The sequence below is a fragment of the Mustela nigripes genome, chromosome X (genome assembly GCF_022355385.1).
Source record: "Mustela nigripes isolate SB6536 chromosome X, MUSNIG.SB6536, whole genome shotgun sequence".
Classification (NCBI taxonomy): domain Eukaryota; kingdom Metazoa; phylum Chordata; class Mammalia; order Carnivora; family Mustelidae; genus Mustela; species Mustela nigripes.
In genome coordinates this window covers 6330782-6338436 of record NC_081575.1, presented here as the reverse complement: position 1 = coordinate 6338436, position 7655 = coordinate 6330782, and the positions used below count along the sequence as shown (strand labels likewise).

General features: G+C 34.0%; 1 pseudogene; it reads right to left on the bottom strand.

The window, feature by feature from the left end:
* Positions 1 to 5401: 5401 nt before the first annotated feature.
* On the bottom strand, positions 5402 to 5531 carry LOC132007996 (U4 spliceosomal RNA; annotated as a pseudogene).
* Positions 5532 to 7655: the final 2124 nt, after the last annotated feature.

Here is a 7655-nt window from a genome sequence, read left to right as displayed (position 1 = left end):
TTTTCATGAAGCTCAGTTAACTCAAAGTAGGATAAACTCAACTAAACCATGCAGAGACACATTATAACTGTGATGAGTCTCATAACTGCCAAACACTGAAGACATTTTAAAGGCAGGCAGAGAAAAACTGTGACATTAAGATAGGGGAATAGAGACTCAAATGGAGAAAATCTTCACCAGAAAGAGTGGAATACCATCTTAGTGTTTAGAGTAGAAAACTATTAACCCAGAACTCAGTAACCAAGAAAAAATGTCTTTCAGTAATTAAGGAGAAGTAAAAACATTCTCAGATGAAGGAAAACTAAGTATTTATCACCAAGAGGTCTGCTTTGGAGCTAAAGGGACTTCTTCAGTCTGAAAGGAAATACCAGTGGAAAACCTGAAAATTCAGGAATGAAGGAATAGCAACAAAAATGAGTAGTCTGTGTAAATATAAGAGACTCTTTTGCTCCATTTAAATTATTTTAAATGTGTGTAACTATTGAAAGCAAAAGTTGACTTTGTCTAGTTTTCAATGTATATAAAGGTAATACACATGAAAACATTAATATAAAGTGGGAAGGACAAAAGGGATCTATACAACTGTGAACCTTTTACGTTTTACTTAAAGTAGTAAAATATTAATTCTAAGAAGACTGTAAAAAGTTAGGTAGGCATCTTGTAATTTCTATAAAAACCATAAAAAAATACAAAAAAAGTAGCCACAAAGCAGAGATATATTGATGGAATACTAAAGAAATTTCAAAATAGAGAGTATAATTAGAACCAATTCAATGTTGAAATGGTAGTCTTGCAGGAAATATTGGATATCTGTATGCAAAAAAGAACCACATCCTTTATCTCACACCTTGTCCAAAAATTAACTCAAAATGGATTACCAGCTTAAATGGAAAATGGAAAAATTCCCAAGAAAAATCTTTGTGAAATCATTATTTTATGGATGATGCATAAAAGAAAACACTGATAAATTGAACTTTTTCAACATTAAAAAAAAACAATTTTTCTGCATGAAACACAGCTAAGAGAATAAAACGATGAACCACAGACTGGAATGAAATATTTGTTAGTTATATATGTGACAAGTTCTATTGAGGATACGTATTAAAACCCTCAAAATGCAACAATAACAAAAAATGGGGAAATGGGCAAAGGTTTAAAGGTTTATCAGACCCTTCACCAAAGAAGATATACAGATGGCAAATAAGCACATAAAAAGATGCTCAACATCATTCATCTTTAGAGAAATGTTAGATAAAACCTCAATGAGACACCATCACACATATATTAGAATGGTTAATAATAATTTTTAAAAGGCAATAGCAAATGCTGGTGAGGATGCAGAAAACCCAAAACTTTGCTACATTGCTAGTGGGAATGCAAAATGGTATAGACATTCTAAAAAAATGTTGGGCAGTCTCTTATAATGTTAAATATATACTTACATAGGACCAACACCCAGAAATCCCACTCCTGAGAAATGAAAAGTTTTGGTCACACAAAATCCTGTACATGGATGTTTATAGCAACATAATAAATAATCCAAAAATTGGAACCACCCACAAGCCCTTCAGTGAGTGAAAGGATAAACACATGTCCATGCACCAAAAGACACAACAGACAATCTGTAGAATGTAAAAAGACATTTGCAACATGTAAAGTATTCATATCTAGAATATAAAGAGACCCCCAAAATAAGAAAAAAATTAATAGACATGAAATTCAAATACTGAATATATATATGGAAGAAGGTACAATATCAGAAGAAGTGTCTCTCAGGGCAACTAGGTGGTGGCAGGTTTCTTTTTATTAACTTGATTGATTAAATAGATGTTTGATTGATAAGTATTCGTGATTCTGTATTTTTATGTTTCTGGGTGTAGGTCTTATATTTAATAACAAAAAGATTTAAAAAATAAAGTATATTTATAGCCAATTATCTTATAGCATTTCCTAGCAAAAATAGATTAAGATGGTAAAGTTTCCTTAGCTTTATTTATTACAGGTGTTTATCTTAAAAGGGGGGTAAAATTTGCATTGTTCTAAATCACTAAAAAAAAAACCCTATTTTTAATAATTTTTAAGTTTTTTAAATTTTCTTCCTAGTCTAGTTCAAATCACCTGTGTTTTCACCTACATTTAATTCTTGGGGTTTGTAATCTAGCTAAATTACTTCCTAGCTGTGAGATCCTTGCTGAAGAAGTGACTTATCCTCTTGAACCTATTTCCTCTTCCTTGTGTGAGTAATAATAGCATCTATGTCTTCTGATTCTGGTGAGGATTATATGAGCTATTTCACGTAGAGTGCTAGCAATGTGCTTAGCACACAGTAAACACTCAATACAGGGTAATTATAATAGCTACTCTTATCATTATATAATTATCATCTTACTCCTCAACCAATTTAGGTAAGAGCACTCAGCCAGTCCTGGACTGCATGTTGGCCTTTCCTACTCGTGTTGGAAAGCTGGTGATTATGAACAAGTTCTTTAACATCTGAAAGCCTCAATTTCAATGTATGTAAAATGGGGATAAATATATCTCTTTAGTTATAGGACTCAAATGTGAAAATGTATGCAAATTCTCAGCATCTGAAATATATCACATACCTCCAAGGCACAGCTGAATCACAGCAGAGGAACCCTCTATGGTATAACACCATGGCAGAAGCTTAGAAGGCAAGTTCTCAACTCAGATTTCCTAATGGGTTTCCCACTAACCCCATCTTTGCTCTTTGAGCATTCTCAAGATGTTATAGCTACAACTGTTCCTCTATTTCTCATCAAATATGATGTCCCTATTGCCCTGCTCCAAGTTTTCATTCTGTTGATAAATACTGATATGCTGAGAGAAACTGTAGAAAATTGCACACATTCTGAAGATTAATCTAATTAAAATATGTGTCGAATCATCTGTCACTTCACTTAGATCATATCAATTCTATGACCTTGATAAGTTACTAGCTTTGTGATGTTCAAGCAAGTATCTTTCAAGACCTGTTTCCACATCTGTAAAAGAGTGGTGGTAATAATGTGTACTAAAGGAGATGCTTAACATAGATTAACAATTTTAATACCCAGACACCATAAAAGAGAAGTATTATTATTGTTGTTGTTGTTTCTATTTTACACAAGAAAGTTGAAACTCAAAGATGTTAAGTAAATTGCCTAAGGATATCCTGTAGAGAAATCAAGATTCCAGTCCAGGTCTCTCTATTGACAAAACCCAATCAACTACACAAAACAAATAAGACATAATTCTTTTGATTGAATAACAGGAGCTCCAAGGCCTCTATCCTTCCCAAATATCTAATGTTCTTTCTAAATATCTACCATTGAGTCCACCTGTACAGTAATATACGTAGTAAGATTGTTATAAAAATATCTTAGGATGTAAGCTACTAGAAGTACATTTCACAGAGAAAATGAATCAAACTGACTCACTTTTTAAATTTTGCAAAAAAATAAAATGATACCTAATATTTTATGTCATAGAAAAAACTCAAACTCATGAGGACAGTCATTCTGGGTACATCAGAGGATCCCTTGAGGCCCTGATATTCTATCTAAAATGTATGAGTTTTGATCACCAGCTCATTCTTTCTGGGTATAGGATTCTTTTTTTTTTTAAGATTTTATTTATTTATTTGATAGATCACAAGTAGGCAGAAAGGCAGGGAGAGAAGGGGGGGAGGCAGGCTCCCTGCTGAGCAGAGAGCCCGATGCGGGGCTCAATCCTAGGACCCTGAGATCATGACCTGAGCTGAAGGCAGAGGCTTTAACCCACTGAGCGACCCAGGCGCCCCCTGGGCATAGGATTCTTAACTTCCGTAACATTTGTATAGGATGCATGATCCCCAATGCTTCAGAAAAACCATCATAAAATAAATTGAATTTCTCTGAAGACTTTTTTTGTTAACTCCTCTTCACCCCATTGATGAAGAAGAGACCCTGCACTAGGGTTAAACATATGACACTTGATTCTGAAAAGATGAGATCAACAGCATTTTATTAGTCACTTACACTCATAGCCCAGGAAAAACTAAAGAGTGAATGCTCATGTGATATTACCCCACAGATATTTGAATGGCTACTATCAAGAGGACAAGAGATAATAAGTATTGCACAGATGTAGGAAAAAGAAACCATTGTGTACTTTTGGTGGGAATGTAAACTGGTACAGCCACTATGGAAAACAGTATGGAGGTTTCTCAAAAAAATAGATCTACCATATGATCCAACAATCCCACTTCTGGGTATATATCCAAAGGAAATGAAAATAGGATATCAAAAAGATATCTGGCATGCACCCCTATATGCATCCCTCTGTTTATAGCAGCATTATTTACAATAGCTAAAATATGGAAGCAGTCCAAGTGTCTATCAATAGATGAATGGGTAAAGGAGATATGGGGTGTGTGTATGTGTGTGTGTACAATTAAATACTATTCAGCCATTAAAATGAACGAAATTTTGCCATTTGCAACAACATGAATGAAGCTAAAGAGTATAATGTTAAGCAAAATAAGTCATTCGAAGAAAGACAAATACCATATGATTTCACTCATATGTGGAATTTAAGAAACAAAACAGACAAAGGAAAAGAGAGATAAACCAAGAATCGGACTTTTGACTACAGAGAACACACTGATGGTTACCAGAAGGGAGGACAGGTGGGGGGGGGGTGAAACTGGTGATGGGGATAAAGGACTGCTCTTATTGTGATAAACACAGGGGATGTATAGAAGTACTGAATCACTGTATTGTACACCTGAAACTAATATAACACTGTATGTTAATTACACTGGAATTAAAAGTTAAAACTTAAAAAAAAAGATATCTGCCCTCCCATGTTTATTACAGCATTATCCACAATAGCCAAGACAAGGAAAAACCTAAGTGCCCATCAATGAATGAATAGATAAAGAAGATGTGGTATATATATATATATATATATATATATATATATATATAGGCAGTGAAATATTATTCATCCATGGAGAAGAAAGGAATCCTTCCATTTGCAGCAACACGGATTGACCTTGAGAGCATTATGCTATGTGAAAGAAGCTGGACAGAGAAAGACAAATGCTGTATGATCTCACTTATATGTGGAATCTAAAAAGGTCAGATTTGTAGAAACCAAGTAGAACATTGGTTATCAGGGACTGAGAGTCAGGGAAATTGCAGAAATATTGGTCAAAGGGTACAAACTTGCAATTATAAGATGAATAAGTTCTGGACATCTAATGCACAGCATTGTGACTGTAATCAATAATACTGTATTATATACTTCAAAGTTGCTAAGAGAATGGGTCTTACAAGTTTTCACCACAAAAATCAAATAGCAACTATGTGACAAGACAGAGCTGTTAACTAACATCATAGTGGTAATCATATTGCAATGTGTAAGTATAAATCAAAATACTGTACACCTTAAGCTTACACAATGTTACATATCCATTATATTTCAATTAACAATAATCACACCTTGGATAAACCTCATTGGCTATGATATCGCCACTGCACAAAGCTTACATATCCATTATATTTCAATCAACAAAATGAATGCTGACCTGGCCAACCACTTTTGAAATGGACCTATGAGATATAAGTTGTTCTAAGTTTATTACATATAAAGCCTTACTCACCACTCATCTTCATCTAACAAATTCTCTTCTGGTTCTACTTCTCTACTTGTCACCTGTTATATATTTAAACAATTCCTTTCTGTTAGATGTAAACTTGTTGGATTTGAAGATGGGTAAAGGAGCCATGAACCAAAGAATGTAGGTGGCCTCTAGAAGCTGCAAAGGGAAGGAAACAGATTCTTCTCTAGAACCTCTAAAAAAAAAATGCAGCACTGTGATCACTTAAATTAAGCCCAGTGAGACCCATTTCAGATTTTCATCCTAAAGAACTATAATATAAATTTGTGTTATTTAACCACTAACTTTATGGCAATTTGTTACAGCAGCAATAGGAAACTAAAACAGTCGGCAAAGAATTCTATCATTCTCCAACATCCTTCCTCCTCCAAAGCTCCTTTCCTTTCCTACATGATTCATAACCTCATTTAAATGCTGGTAACTTAGGGAGACAGACAAGGGAATGGCAATCAGCACAGGTCCCATTTTAATAGATTTCCTCAGTGAAGATACAAGGACTAAGAAAACATATTTTTCATCTTTTGTTCACTTAAAATTCACTAGAAAAATATTGTGACAGATGGTGTCCCTCATACTGCCTTAACATTCTGGCATGTTCCCTTTAATATATGTCTTATGTTTCCAACTCAAGAGAAGAAAATCAAATTACTGTAAAAGCACTGTAGTGCTTTTGACAACTTCACTTTGGTACATTTTAACTAAAGAAGAGAGTAGACATAGTGACCAGTGACAGATGAGAACTCGGAGACCTGGAAGGTAATGTACTTTGAGTAAACAGAACAAACACTCATGTCTAAGGCCTGTGAACCACTACTAAGTATAGCGTGGGTAGAAACGCATGTATTTTAGTCCCCATGCTTGCTCAGCCCTATTTCTCCAGAGCACATCCCACAAACTGTAACAACTATGTGAATTCTGCAATGTGGTTAATATTCCCAGAAAACATCAAATAACCAATCACATCATTACAGTTACCTTTTCCAATGTCTGATTTATAATGACCCGTGTTAGAAGCAGGACTGGGGATTATCACTTCCTTGTTTAAAACTTCAAAAGACATTTTAAAAACATGTCTACAAGAACTACAAAACAGTTTTCTGTTTTGATCTGCACTGACAAGTTATTAATACGATTTGTTCAGTCAAAATGCACAATCCAGAATACTAGAGTTACCAGAGACCTTAGGGGTCATTTGCTCAAATAACTTCATCTTCCTGGATGAGGAAATTGAGAGGGGACTTGCCAAAGTCACCCAGCTAGAAAAGGGTAGGACCAGGGCTTGAGCCTAGATCCATAAATTCCTGCCTTACTCCCCCTGTTTAGGGAAGATGTAATCATTCTTAAAAAGTTTCCTAATAAATGAGAAAGCTTCCCATAATCCCATCATCTAAAATAATTATAGTATTTTTAGTTTTTCCATACTATATTTTATATATAATTTTTACATAATCATGACTATAATATACGAGGGAATTCAGGACAGTGTCAGTTTCAAAATGCATATTCAAAAATTAATAGATTCTCCATACAAATGAAAAAAGGAAATCAGAAAAAGTATCAAAAGTAAATATGGGTGAAGAGTTATATATATTGGGATGAAAAGATTCCTTCTAAGCAGGTATAAAAATCACGGAGGGAAAGTCAACACTAGATTTTACTACATGAAAATATTCACTTATTCTAAGTGTAAAAAATAAAGCTATTTCAATAAATATAACTGTGAAATTGAGATTACAAATGATAACTAAATCAGTCTGAGCATCAAGTATATTTTGTTTTCATTTTAAGGAATCAAGAAAGCTTTAATTCACAAGGATGAGTAGTTACATAAGTTACTACTTCTGATGTTTTCGTTATTTTTATAGCCTGCTTTGCCATCCAGGATAGTTTTCTATTAAACTGATCCAGAAGCTAGGAAAAAAGAGTGGTAGACAATTGTTTTGAAGGTGGCTCATCAACAATATGTAATAATAACTCAGAATCTCTAATC